The sequence below is a fragment of the Lissotriton helveticus genome, chromosome 7, assembly GCF_964261635.1.
Source record: "Lissotriton helveticus chromosome 7, aLisHel1.1, whole genome shotgun sequence".
Lineage (NCBI taxonomy): Eukaryota > Metazoa > Chordata > Amphibia > Caudata > Salamandridae > Lissotriton > Lissotriton helveticus.
The window spans coordinates 99897809-99913535 of NC_136068.1; positions in this window are offsets into that span (position 1 = coordinate 99897809).

Consider the following 15727-nt stretch of genomic DNA (forward strand, 5'->3'; position numbering starts at 1 on the left):
ACTGTGGTTGCCACCAAAATGCTGAGTAACGTTGTGCATTAGTATAAAAGTCACATGTATACGCACCTGCCAAGTGCCACGCATCACATCTTAAAAATACGCATTTCAGCATATTTCTTGCTTTACTGCAAGCACCAGAGATTGTTACACAATTTGTTTTCAGTCTCAAAAGTGGTGCTAATCCTGTGACTGTCATTATTTTTAAGGCCTTGCCAGGACGACCCGTTTTCGGTATTAATAATGTAATCTTAAATGGTGGTAACCCTCACTGCAGTTCACTGTATTCACATTTTTTGTAGAAAGTCTGAGCTTTCCTCTTCATCCTCCTTGCTGGTAGACACTGGTTACTCAGAGCAGAGGCCAACCCAGTCCCATGTGCACTGCGGAGCCCAGAGTGGCTGGCCCATCCAGGATCTTCATGAGGTCTTGCATACCGGCCAACTTAAAGAACAATCTTACTGTGTGAGGAGGGGGCGTGGCCTTTAGAGGGCGGGGCTTGAAAGGGGTGGGGCCTCCTCCAGAAAAGTACCTATGAGGCACTTTTGAACCCCACTCCACCCCAAGCCTCTTTCCACTAAAAAAAAAGTTTGCTGATGTCCTGGGGTATTTTCCCACACTTTAACCCCTTCGCTGCCTCTGTCGGCCAAAGGCCGTAGCGAGCACTACCTCCGTAGTGCTGCGCACGTCTGTTGGCCGACGCGGCCACACCCACTCCTTTAAACGACCGCACCGTGGCAGAATTGCCGTCGCGGTTAAGCGGTTAAAGGACGTTGGTAGTTCGACGTCTCGAAAAACAAGCTGAAAAACCACTATTTACTGTGGTTTTCAGCTCGTTTTCCTTGCCACTGTGTGATAACGGCTTCTCACCGGGAGACCGTGCGATGGGAGCCGATATCGTGTGTCACACAGTGGCACCGCGTGAGTTGGCAGGTATGGTCTTGTGAAATAAAGAGCCGAGGGGTTGGTAGGTGTCCCTGGTCAGGGGCACTTGAGCTCCTGATGGACAGATGGGTGGCTCCCACAGTGAGTAACAGTCTGTTGCTTCCTCTGTGCAGTAATAGGCAGAAAGCAGGCAGGTAAGTAAGCTTCACTTGTATGCTCAGAAAAGTCTTGGTAAGGTAAATAAATACATGGGTTCTTCAGAGTAAGGAATGCAGTTTCTGGCCCACAAATACCTTTTCAAAAGTTGAATTAAAAAAAACTCAACTTTAACCCCTTCGCTGCTGCCGTCGGCCGTTGGACATCGCGCGAGCTACCTCCCTGATGCTGCGCACGTCCAACGGCCGACGCGGCCGCACCCGTTTCTTCGAACGTTCAGCATTGGCGCTGAACGTTCGAAGCAGCAAACGGGTTAAATAAAGGGCTTCAGAGCAACACAAGGAACATGCTGGCAGGAGAGTCCTGCAGACAGCGAATTATTCCATCTTCGTGGAACTGCAGAACCACCTACCACATCAAGCCAGGCCGGAAGAATGAGAGAGTCACAGAGAGAAAATAGGATGGGAAAAGAGAGGGTAGATAGAGGTTGACTGAAAGGAGAGCTGGAGAAGGAGGTGAATTAGGACATGAGAAAGAAAGCTGCTAATAAAGGAAAACAGAGTTGGACAGGAGGGACAACAAAGGTACAGAGGGGGCAATAAGTTAAAGCGAAGGCTGCAGAGGGGAAGGCATAAGGGTTAGAAAATAAATTACATTTCACTGAAGGAGTAATCTGTCATAAGCATATCACATCATGAACATAACTGGTTTGTGCTACATGTTTTGAAGTGTATCTCAAGTGTCACAAGCAAGGAATTGAAATACCACGCATGACCATCCTGAAAACATGGAAATGGCAAACTTAAACTGAAAACATGGCAGCTATGTGTATGTGACAATGTCTCAAGCTTTTGAGTTATTGTAGACTTCGATGAAAGGGGCTAAACTTGTAGTACTTCTTCTATGTCAGTGGAATGGCACTGTTTATGGTTTTGAAAAGTTGGTGACCCTAATCAGTGCCCTTGGACCAATATTTCCCACTCATGGGAGAAGATTTGCTCACACACTATTATACCAACATACTAGTAAAATATGACATTTGGGTCAATTACTTTGTAAATATAATTTATGGCTTATTAAAAAAAATCCTCAAATAGAGTGACCCAAAACAATCTGCTACCCTCGTTTCAGTCCTATATCAAAAATCCGCCCCACCCAATCTACTATTTTTAACTCACTCAAAATGGCAGGACAGCTTGTAACCCCAGATGCCCCAGTCTCAATATCCACAGGATACTCTTAAAGTATTATAAATCAGCCACTGCCACACAATTTTGCTGGCTATTATTTAAAAAATAAATTCAAATGCAGCAGACAGAGCCAAGTAGTCTGAACATTCTGCACTGTGCTGCGATATTTGGGCCAATTTACAATATGTTTGTTGCATGGGGCCTGGATTTAGGGCTGGGTATAGCAGTGGTGGCACCCGGTGCGACAATTTTTTGGGCACTCTCCACCATGACACCCTTCTTCACAGAGATCCTCACTACCACCCTCCAACAGTGCCCCTCATCTCTTCATTGCCCCTTTCTCACATACATTTCATTTATTTGATAGTGCTCCTCATATCATTGTAGGGTGTCACAGCACTTTACATCATACACATATACAGAGACAGTGAATCATACATGTGTAACTCAGTCTATAGGAAATGTTACAGAAGACAATGAGAATTACAAGGTGTGGGATTCTCATGTCATCCACACTAGTAGGTAGTATAGTTAAAGAGTGTTTGGTCTGGAGAAGCACAAACTCAGGATTTAAAATGGTACCACAGTGGTTGGAGTTAGCTTTAGTAGGAAAAATGCATTACTATCATTTTTAGCAGCATCAGGATAATGAAAGATTGGGGGTAAAAAGATAAGGTTCCAACCTGTACCATGCAGCTTGCTTGCAGATCTTTTCATAGGTCACTGTGCTATTTTAGGATTTTACCCCATGAACTGCAAGTAACAACAAGATCTCTGTGTGAAAAGCAGTAACCCATTCAGCTAGCCATATAAAACACAGTTATGTAATCTGGATGGAACAATTCTCTACAGCAGGCATGTTAACCATCTGTGCTACTTTATGATGAGCCAAAACTGCCACTAGACTTTCCTTTCATTCTCTCTTTCCAGCAGACACATTAGTTAACAGAGTTATTGTGACATTTTTATTGTTGCCTGAAAACTGCTGGACACACAAAGAACTCTGCAGCAGGTGCTTTTGATCCACAAGTTATTTTTTAAACACAGGGCATCAAGAGCTAAGCGCCAGGTGCGGCTGCACCGATCGCCCTGCCCTAAAGCCAGTCCTGCCTGGCTTAACGGTTAAATGACGTTTTCAAGGTTAATTGACCAAGTTCGTGCCTTGCATATTATAAATAATTCAGCGCTGCTTTCGTTGTCTTTTCAAGTGAAACTGACCAAGGAGACCCACACTGCCAACAGCCGTTTACTTCCTGCCACCTCTTGGCCTGAGCAGAGAAGCAGCTTCCTAGATGGCAGAGTGCAGCAGCCAGACCGTCGCCGTAGAGACCATTACTAACTAAAACCAAATGCAACCGAGGTGTATTGGAACATTGGAATGTGGAGCACTCCATTGAATACAATGGAGTACTCCGTGCTTCTACGGGCCAGTAAAACCCCGCGGAGCAACATTCCAATGTTGCTTTTGTTCACAGCTGTTGCTGTGAACAAAGACCTCTCTGAGCCCGAGGGGATTTAACCACCTCTGACTTCGAGAGCTCTTTGTTCTGTTTGTTATAACATTCTGCCCTCTAGTGGTAGAATGTTCTAATAGACTTATAGCCCTTCGTAGCTGGGATATACCGGCCATTAAAGTCCTTCTCCCTTGTTAAAGGCCCTCGCCTTCGGCAAGGGCCTTTAACTTAAATACTGCTCTGCAGCGACATCTACTGGGGCCACTTCCTCCTCTGCCTGAGACAGGAGCGTGGAGAAAGTAATCGATGGATTGGCCAATGAGAATGCCAAATAAGGATGCTGGGGGGGTCCCGGAGGGACTTCTAGCCCTGTTTCCCTGTTCTCTCCTCCCTCCACGAACAGTGCAGTGATCAGGGAGAGGAGTGGATGGATGAAGACAGGTGAAGTTAGCCACAGCCCGTGCAGTTAGAGTGGTGGGGCCGGGTGGGGGGTATTTCGACAGACGATGACGAGGGAAAATATATTATTTATTAAATTTTCCATTGTTGTCTGTCGAAATCCCCCCCTACCTGGCCCCACCATTCTTACCTGCACAGGCCGCGGCTGGGTGAAGTAAATGTCTTGTTTTGACTAATGGGACCTTTTCCCTTCACAGGTGGAAGGTCAAAGTGATGGCTTGTACGCATGTTGCCAAGTTTGTTACCTTTGACTTATGAGTAAGAGGTTTTTGTGAAAGGTGATGACTGTATGTGTCTGAACCACAGAACGCGAATTCCTTTACAACATAATGGGGTCACCCAAAAGAGTTTAGGACTTGGGTACAGTTTGGTACAGATAACAAAATGATCTAAACGGGAACTACAAAAATTATTTCAAAAAGAGAAACAAGTGCATGAGCTCTGTACCCCTACAGTGTCTAAGTCAATTCTTAGACATTGTAAGTGCAGTGCTGCCATTAAAAGTATATGGTGCTGGCAGTTTGTCATTACGAACTCCACTGTACCATAATGGTTGCACTGAAAACTGAGAAGTTTGGTATCAAACTTCTCAGCACATTAAACCCAAACTGATGCCAGTGTGGGATTTAATGAAATATGCACTTAGAGTGCATCTTAGAGATGCCCCCTGAAAAAAGACTAGCCTCTGGTATGTTCCCTGACTGGAACAAACCTGCCTGCCACCACAAGACAAAGCCTTTCCTGCGCGGAGGTGTTCACACCTTCCCTAGGCCAGGAAGAGCCTTCTGTGGCAGGGGAGCTTCAAAGGTATTGAAACACCCAGCCTCTCCTGCTATCAGGAGCAGGTCCCCTTCCTGTCTCCCCTCCTTTTCATGGGGAAGAAGGCGGGAAAAAGTAGGCAGCTCAGAAGGTGTGCCTCACTCCTCCTCCTTTCAGGTGCGGAAGGCGAGGTGAAGCCCACTCTTCAGTGCATGCCATCTTAAAGATTTTTCATCTTAAAGATGGCAGACACTTCCCAATCAGGATTAGGGATTGTGCCCACTCCAGCACGTGGGGTGAACACCCAAAAAAATGCCCCCTAAATACAGTATTTAGGTGGCAGGCCTGAACCAAGAACTCAGAAAAGAAACAAGAAGAAAAAAAGGAGGACCAAACAGCTGTGCCAAAGCTAACAAGAGGAAGACACCCACTGACTTGCCTGCCCTACTGGCCGGTCTCCACCTAGAACCTGCTCCTGTGAAATCCGGGTATGTCCTGCAGTCAGCATCCTTGAAAACCCCAGAGGACCTGCCTGACTTCAACCACAAAGACTGTGAGTCTCGTGAACACCAGATTTGTGCATCAACAACCTCTGGCCACGGCCGGAAACTGTGAATCCACACCACTCAGCACCCGCCGTCCAAAGCCCGAGTGAGCAAACACCACGAGGAGGTCTCCCTGGCAATCCTGACCCAGGATCCAGTGATACCTGACCTACCTCAAGCCTTCAGCAAACACCTGCAGCCTCAAACCGTAAGGTCCCCCCTACCCCGACCAGGAGCTTGTAAGCAGATCTGACCGTAAAAGGCACCCCTGCACCCGACACCCCACGGCCCAGGGTGGCCCAACCGACTGTGTCTAACCAACCCCCAGCATCCCAACTTACCTCTCCAAGTTATGGTCGCACCCAGAAGACCTTCGTCCCGAGCCTGCAGTGCTTTTGCAAACCAGAGACTCCCCATTAAAAGCTACAGGGCACCCGATGCCAAAACAGCACTCTGCACCGGCCGCCCCAGTGCCGATGAGGGTGCACCTTTTGTACTGCCCTAAACCCCCATTTGCCCTGAGCTTAAGTCCAGGAGCTTTGCTCCCACAACCCAGAGACCTGCTCGTCAGCAGCCACCAACCGGAGGCCCCCTATCTCCCATTGGATAACATTAAGCCTCAGCACTCTGCACACGGCTGCCCTAGTGTCGCTGAGGGTGTAACAAGAGTGCATCCTTGACCCTGGGGGAACCCTGAGTCTACCCCCAGAATACCAAATCCCACACCCGAACACTTACCTACAAACCAATAACACTATTTTTCTCAATAGGTTAACATTGACTGTTTTTCTATGAAAAGTTTCTAAGTGTGGAGTTGGAAAGTTTAAGAAATCCTTTAGAACTGTATCTAAATAACCAAAATGCTTTTACTTACCTGTTTACAGGAAATGTCCCAGTGCAGTATCCAAGTATACTGGACATGATATCATTGCATTATCAGTAACACTACTGTAATCAGATTAAAGTACATTTACAATTGCAATTCAAACTGTTTACAGACTGCATTACTACTGTAAAGTATGTATTGCTTACCTGTGCCAGGCTTGCTTGGTTCTAGAAAATAAAATAACTAAAAGAAATTTTTATACAAAAACAATTGGTCTGAAGTTCAGTCTTTGAGTGTGTGAATTCATTTGCTGACCGAGTGTGTGCAACAAATGCTTAACACTGTCCTCTGATAAAGCTTTATTGCTCGACCACACTACCACAAATAGAGGATAAGGTGCTATCTAACTTAACCTCAGCCTACCTTTGGGCTTCCACAGGACTCTGTGCACACTATACCTCACTTTGGTATAGTATGTACAGAGCCAGCTTCCTACAAAGGGTGCCTGCATTGAGGGAATGATTGTTTATGTGCAGGAAGGGACACCTTCCTACACATAAACAATCATTCATGGCATTTTGCTGTTTCTGTGTGTGCTGCACAATGCAGGTCACATAGACACAGCAAAAACGAAGAGGGATTAAGCATTTCTCCTTGTTTCGCCATGTTAAGACCAGGTTTTCCCTGGTCTTAATTGTGGCGCTGCCTACTATTTACGCCATCCTTGTAAATTAGGGGGCAGCGTCAAAATCAATGGGTGTTGCAGCAGAACGCCCATCGGAACACCCATTGCCCCACTTTTTCTGTCCTGATGAAGACCCAAATTAAAGGTTTTCAATGACTTTGCTTTTCTAGGTCAAAACTTCAATAACCTCATTATCTACGCCTGGATGGAATCATTATCCTCAAAGAGGAAATCAATTGATTAAAGCTAAACCTCTAGCATAAGGACATTGAATAGGATACTGATCTTTACTTCAGAAAGGCTGTATGCAGTTGCCTGTATACACTGCATTTCATACTCCATTATTTTATTTGTAAATATCAATCACTTGTCACATTGCAGAAGCACTTTTTCTTGTACTATTCTCTATTCAAATGATGGAGCAACTAATATATTTAGAATTTTGTGTATATTTGTACATATTCCTTGGCTCAGGTAATGTATTTCTTTTGTTCTCTCCTTTTTTGATCCTCCATAGGATTCAGAATACGACTAATAACATTGTGTATCCTGTGAGAATTTGTTTCTCTTTTTGTTATATTTTTTGTAGTTCCAGTTTGGAACATGAATTCCTGACAAGAGGAAAGAAAAAAATAAGGAATGTGGAGATGGGTTCCATGAAGGATAGTCCTACTAAGAGCACAAATCTTCAACAAATAAGTGGGGGAGTGGGTCCAATTGCATCGAACAACGCTCTGTGATGTCACAGGAAGTAACACAACAACCCTGCCATACCCTTGAATGTAATTGTAATGCATATATGTGCAGTCAAAGCTGAAATAAAAAATCATTCTGATTGGCTCACTTGAGGGGCTTCCTGACTTTAATGACCCCTAAATAGATAATGTTTAGAAATGTCTAAAAGTGACAACATTTGGAAACCAAGTATATACCTGTGGGCAAATCAAACCTGCTAAATGTCTTCTTTGAAGCAGGAAAAACTTTCAGTGTTCATTTGTTTAATTCTCTCTAATGCTTTAATTGGAATCAAAGCACAAATGCCCCTATCTATACCCTTTAGAGGCAGTGGTGTAACACTGGCCCTTGTGGCTGCAGTGAAGGGCCCGTCCCACCCTTTAAGGGAGCCCCCAACCCTTCAGGGGGACCCATTCATTCCAAGGTCGATGAAGATTTGAGACATGGGAAACTCAGGGGGCCCTCATCACATTCTAGGGGGTGGGTGAGTCAACGTTTTGCGTTACTCCACTGACTAGAGACATTCTCATCGTGTTAGACACTGAGCCCCATATTTATCATTGGTTTGCATCGCCATTGCACCACGCGAGGGAAAGCAAGGGTGATGTAAAACCCAAATGAGATTTATCAAGCTACACAAGCAGGGCAGGACTGGCCATATTGGGCACTGGGCATTTCCCCGGTGGGCCGCCTGGATGGGAGCCAATTTCGGCCCCTGGGGGACCATTTTTGTTACCGGGGGTCCGCAATATTGACCCCTTGTAACAACATTGGCCAAAATCGGCCCTAGCATAGAGCTCGGCCGCACCCCCTTACACCCAGGGGGGCCGGCTGACCAGTTTGCCAGGGATGGTTCGGTTCCCAGTACAGCCCTGTACACAAGGTGGCCCTTTTTGGTCCTGCATGGCGTGATAAATCTAGAGTAAAGCAATAACGCAAATCACTGCCTTGCATTACTCTGTGGCATGGTGCAGTGTGGGTGTTCCCACGTAGCCACCCATGCATTCTGACACATTCCTTACACAGGAAGGCTTGGGAATGCGTAAGAATTGTACGCCACCACACCAGAGCGCAAATAAGGAGAAATATCTTTATTTCTCCTTGTTCTTTTCTCTTTCTGCAGCAGACTTAGAAAGAGAAGAATTACTCTGAGGCTTGTTTTTGTGCAGGAAGGTGCTCCCTCCTGCACAAAAACAATCCTGCCTACAACGCAGGCCCCCTTGCACTATGGTGCAAGGGTTGTATGACATCACAACGCATGCTTTTACCACGCATGCCATTACAACGCAATTTTTACAACGCAAGTCGTTACAACGACTTGCGTTGTGGGGCGCTGGATAGTGGAATAGTTTAATTTTCTATTCCAACCCCAGTCCCCGTGGATAGTAGGGAAGGTGTTGGATAGAAAATTAAACTATTCCCTATCCTACTGCGTCCTCCAGCGCAAGTCATTGCAATGACTTGCTTTGTAATGGTTGCGTTTTAATGGTAGTGCGTGGTAAAAGTTGCGTTGTAAAGGATGTTCCCCGGTGCAAGGGGGCCTGGGTTGACACTTGACAGTAGGCATCAGCGTGTACGTCAGTGCAGGTAGAGAGGAGGAATCTGCCATAAAATGTTAAATACCCTCTTCCTTTCACGCACTGCAGCAAGGTGGCTTGATACATTGCGTGAAATATTGATAAATATGGGCCACAATGTCTGTTTCACTCTTCTTGAGAAAATGCCCTTTAAAGACACCAATCAAACATACATTCCCTTGGTTTTAAAATGTTATTATGTTGAGTCATTTATAACGACAACTACATCTAACTATTTGAAAAATATGAATGTGGTTTACAGTAAGGAAAATAACCTTCAAATATTCTTTCCTCAGTTCCCTTTGTGCTAATATCTAGTAGTTTTTTGTTGTTTTGCCTAGTGCTCAGATAATCGAGAGGTCTCTTCAGGGCGCTATTACAAACATAACAAGATCACCAACCTCTGGCATCTCTGAATGTGGTATATATCAAATATATATTGTAAATATAGCTCCTGGGCTTATTGTATTATTTTTTTATTTCTATCAGTATTTATCCATATTTATTTTTTTGTCATCTTATTGGTATTCACCCATATTTATTTTGTGTTTGAGAACAGAAGAGGTGATAACTCATATATTTCCACATTTATTTAATGGATAAACGTGCCCTCAAACTGTGATGCCTGTCAAGTTTTAGCACATTACACATCTGAAATGTAATAAAATAATAAACCCACATGAAACAAATTTGCATAATAGCCCACATACATGTTGAGATATGCAGAATTTAACCAAATCTCATTCCACTTTCTAACTCCCCATGCTGCCAATATGTGCCCTATTGACCTCAAATTCATTAATCTTCGCACGTAGAGTCACTCAAAAGAAGCCAAATTATCTGCATTTTCCACTATGAAAAAGAAATACAGACAGGAAACAGAATGATTTCTGTCTGCATGTATCTGTAAAATTCAGTAAGAACAGAAAACAGGGAGCCTTAATTGTAAATATGGTACATGCATATATAATACAGATTACAAATATTTCAGTGGGTTATGACCGCAAATGAGTCTGAGAGAGTTTGTTCATTCCTGGGTCTTTTGCACATCAGACATGTTGGTTTGGCATCTCACAGGACAGGTTTGGCATCTCACCTCAAAGAAGCTGCACATAAGACCCAAGTCCCACCAGTAATTTGATAACCCTGGCTTCCTTGTGCCTGGGAATGAGCGAGGTCGGCATAGTGGGATAGACAGGAGAGCAGCCACTATGTGATGGGGATACCGCCCATGGGACCAAGCACCAAGAGTCCTGGTACCCAGAAATAAGTGCCGGTGCTAGACAATGGCGAACACCGGCACAAATTAAGCATTACTGCTTTGTTGCTTTTCAGTTAGTGAAGTGTTTCAAAAGTGTCTCGTCCATTCTGGTCGCTTCCATTACGTCATGAGGCAGAATGAATTTGAATTGCCCATTTGTCCTGAGACGAATTTAAAATAAACAAATTAAACTCGTGATGGAAAACACCAGGCAATTTTAGGGTAAATCTATAGAGCTTTCCAGTCAAATTCTTTTCTTTTTTTACATTAGTAAAGTACATCAGATGGGCTGCACAATACAGAAAGCACGTGTCTTGAGGTGTAAATGTTTACATGGGAAAATTTGTCAAAATTAAGGAAATTATGTCCTAAGAAAATCAGGAATTCTGCTGGCGTACTGCAAATTGAACAGGGAAATTACAATGGAGATTCAGGGTCTCCTGAATGAAGGGATTTTACAGCAGAGCTAAAAATAAAGATCTTTCAGGTAAATGGACCATGGTTTGTATCCCCAAGGATGCCTCAGCACTTTCTGTAATGCCTTCCTCTCCTGGGGAGACGTGACCTTTGCTCTTCCACCGGTGATCAATTATTGGATTTCTGTAATTGAGCAGGAGAGTAACCATCGCTTTCCAATCCATCATTTTGCGTTCCTGAGTTCAAACGGAATCAAATAATGGCTAATTGTTTTTTAAATTGTGTTGTTAGTCTGAACTGGTTGCAGTGAGGCTCAACCGCAGTCAGTGCTTAATTTGAGCTGGAGGTTGCAGGTGGGGCCCATTTGCAGTCATTTCTGGGAACCGGCACTTATTTTTCCTCAACAGCCTTTGAGCTACTGCAATGAAAAGAGAGCAAACAGAGAAAGAAAGAGTAAAAGAAAGACAAAAAACCTCTAAGAAGTTTAGCAAGCAGGGATGAAATTGAACCTGCAAGAGTGAGATGAAAAGGTGGAAGGCGTCCAGTGGTGGAAGAAAGAGGCAGGGGCTTATTAACCCCTACCGCGCTACCGCGTTTTCCCGCTGTGCGCTGAAAAAAAAAATGGCTTGTTTATGACAAAGCCAGCTCGTCATCCGCGCATCGCAGGTAATGCTGATGACGAGCTGGCTTTGTCATCAGTACCGAAGGGGTAAACAAGCCCATTGCACCGCCGGTGCATGGTAAACATTGTTTAGAACGCGGTGTTTACACCGCAGTGCCTTTATAACGCTGCCATTACAACGCTAGTCGTTACTACGACTTGCGCTGGATGGCGCTGTTGGGCAAGGAATGTTGTAATTTTATATTCCAACACCTTCCCTACTGTTTCGTGGACTGGTGTTGAAATATAAAATGATAAGATCCCAAAATCCGCGCCCTCCAACGCAAGTCTGTAATGTCCGCGTTGTCAAGTACCAGGATCTTTTAGATTGCGTTGTACTGACATACATCCCCAGTGCATCACTTATTTTGACGCCCCTTGGCGCAATGGGCTTGCGCATATTTACAAGGCCACGTAAAGTCACCCTGCATACATTTTCGTGGCCTTGTAAATATGGGCCTCTTTCACGCATTACCCTGTGTTAAAGGGACATTCCATGGGTGTTGCTAAAGGTATTCGCAAGCAAAACTGATGCATTCTCAGCTTTACAACATTTTGAATGCACCAGAATCCTATGGCTCACCAGGGGAGGCGTAGGAATGACGCAAAGAGGATAAATACTTTCATTTCCCCTTGTTTTTTTTCTCTTTCTATGTGCGCTACAGCACGTATAGAAAGAGAAAAATGCATTTAATGATTGTTTTTGTGCAGGAAAATACCCCTTGCTGCACAAAAAACAATCATACCCGGAGCACAGGCAGCCTTGCAAGTTGACGCAAGGGTGCCAGCGCTTCGGAAAGCACAGGGATACGTTTCATTGTTGTTCATTGGACGCATCCCTGTGCTTTGAAAATGATGTAGCATGGCTAAACACTGCGCCATTTTCTTGTAGATGAGGCCCAGGAGGTGGAATCAAGACTACACAGCTTTGGTATTTGCATGTTGACATTCAGGGCCTAATTTACTACAAAATAACACAGCGCAGCGCCGCAAGCCATTTGGCTGCGTCATTTTAAAAGCACAGGGATGCATCGTATTAACAATAATACGACGCATCCATGTGCTTTCCCCGCCAGCGCAGGCACCCTTGGATCATGTTGCAAGGGTGCCTGCGTTGCGGGGGGGGGGGACACCTTCCTGCACAAAAGCAATCATTAAGGGCATTTTCCTCTATCTATATGTGCTGCAGAATTCAGAAAACATAGAAAGAGGAAAAAAAGAGGAGAAAATAAAAGTATTTCTCCTCGTTTCACCACTCCTGTGCCTCCCCTGAAGAGGCGTAGGCTTCTGACACATTCCCAGGCTTACAACACTTTGTAAATCTGGGAATATGTCAGGTTCCAGGGATGTTGCTGGGAACACCAGGGGCGGCTCCTTCACTAGGGCGGAGAAGCATCGCCCCACTGCTTTCTAGCAGTGCGAGAAGCAAAAACTTAAAATGGTAAATCTACCATTTTACGTTTCTGCTTCTCGCACTGCGAGAAAGCAGACGTGTTTGGTTGCCGGGGCTGCTGGTGGATCAGAGCTGGGCATAGGAGGAGTGGTGTGTCCACTCCTGAGTGAGCATGACTGGTATGGTCGGCCCTCAAGGGCCGCCCAAACCAGTCATGCTCACTCTGCCCTTTCTACTTGCATGCTGCAATGCAGCATACATGGAGAAAATGGCCTCTCCATAGGCGTATGACTGGGCTCCACCCAGACCAATCACAATGCTGCAATTGCAGTGTTTTGATTGGCTTAGGGGAGTGGAGGGAGGCTGCCTGCTTCCAGTTCCTGCCGGAGGCAGGAGCTTAGAAGCAGGAGCCAAGAAAATGCGGGACCCGGCCGACGGATAGGTAAGTTTTAAAAATATATTATCTTACCCCCTCCCTGCACGACTCCCTACCACCCTACTCGTGATTAATGCCACCCATGCATAGGGAACACCCACAGCAAAACCCATGGAAAGCTCCTTTCATGCAGAGTAATGGGTGAAAGAGTCCCATATTTACAAGGCCATGAAAAGTCACGCAGGGTGACTCTAAGTGGCCTTGTAAATATCGGCAGGCACACTGCGCCGCCAGTGTGTCTATAAAAGTGACACATCAACGGTGCAATGGCTTGCAAATGAGGTCCAAAATAGCCAGGCGCCCGACTTCTGAGCAAAGCTTAGCGACCCTGCACTTATTGTTTTACAAATTAAACAGCGACCAGTCTCCATCAAAAGAAAAAAGGCTATGTTTAGGAAGAAGGGTGTGCAGGCTCAGCTCAGCAGCTGGTGATAACAGCTCAACAGAGGCAACGTGGACACGCCCTGGTCGAAGGTTTCAATGGAGCTAATATGGATATAAAATTTCTCTGGGTGCGCATCATCAAAAAAACAGGTTTCCAGTCATGTGCACTAACTAACAAAAGAGTGCATTTTGGGAGTTCCAGTCTTCATTTATATCAAATTACACAATTGTACTAGTGGATACAACATATATATATATATATATATATATATATATATATATATATATATATATATATATATATATATATATATATATATATATATATATATATATATATATATATCAAACAACAGATCAAAACAACACATTACTGTTACTATGTTTCTATTTGCATTTGGGCAGTAATCGTATCATGTTGGTTTAGATCTAAATACTTCACCATTCCAATATGTCTGCCATTCATTTACATTTGGGGGTGAGTGTGAGGTAGTCCTTTGTTTATGTCAATATTTTGTTTGTTGTAAAAGGACTACGATTCTGAATCCATAACAAACGTGATCAAGCCTGTTTGGTGAAACGCGTTGTTTGTTTTGCTGCCTAATTAAATACTTTTTGAAGCACAGCAACTCCTGGAGTGTCGTCGTACGTTTCCTTTTGCATGGGAGATTTGTTTCATGATAATTGGGCCGCCGGGACCCCAACGACGACCCACTCGCGAGCAGGTACTGGCCGAATACCGGAATTGTGACTTTGCCATATATATATATATATATATATATATATATATATATATGTATATATATATATATATATATATATATATATATATACAACATATATATCCAAACGAGGATAGTGTACACCGACGCGGCCAACACTCATTCTCAATCAATTTTAAACAGCCTTTTCTCAAATTTCTAAGATAGCAGACTCACTCTGGAGAACAATTGGCAAATTGCTTGTATTCATCTGTTGGCAGCAGCTCGACACATTTTGGCTGAAAAGACCTTGGTCATGTGGGTGGTGGGGCATTTTCTCTCCAAATCCCTCAAATAGGGAATCAGCTTACCTGTAAATTGCAACCCTCAACCTATCATTTGCCATTTAGAAAGGCTCTTAAAACGTTGTTGTTTCCATAAACACATCCTTTTTTAGGTCAAGCCTGGGCAGCACATGTGCTGCTCTGTGAGACATATTTTATTTGATTATGGACTTGAAGCTCCACCCACTCACAGCCCATATTTTTCATTGGCTTGTGTCATTGTCCTTTGCAAATTCTGGTTTCTGATTCATTCGTAGGCTTGTTAGTCCCTCCTTAGTACTGCCTTGTCTTCATTTGTAAACTCCCATGAGGACTGGCCCTTTTACTTCAGTTATTACATTGTATGTCTTAATTTGTCTGTAAGCACTATTTTCTTTAATGCATTTCTCCTACTGCAGGCATGACATACTTTCCTGCAACTTTCAGCGCGCCATGCACGCTTCCGCTTTCCAAGCAGCCTGGTAGAATGGCGGCCGAGGTCTTGCATTTACAAGAGTTTGAGCTATTCACATTGTAAATCACAATGCCTTTTATTTATGTGTTAATTATCAAAACAGATAAACAAAAGGCATTGTCATTTACAATGCCAATAGCTTAAACTCTTGCAAATGCAAGACCTATTGCATTGCAAATGCTTGTTTATTTACTTATTGAGATGGAACCAATGTCAAAAGATCTCTGGATGGTAGTGCGTGATATATAATTTAACTCAAATTGAAACACTTCAATGCGATTTTATCTCACTGCACCCCTTGTATCTTATTTTGTGGTGAAATACCTTTTATTTTATAACTAATGCACATGAAAACACAGCATGAGATAAACCATATATGCAGACACACATTGAGTAATATGTTATTAC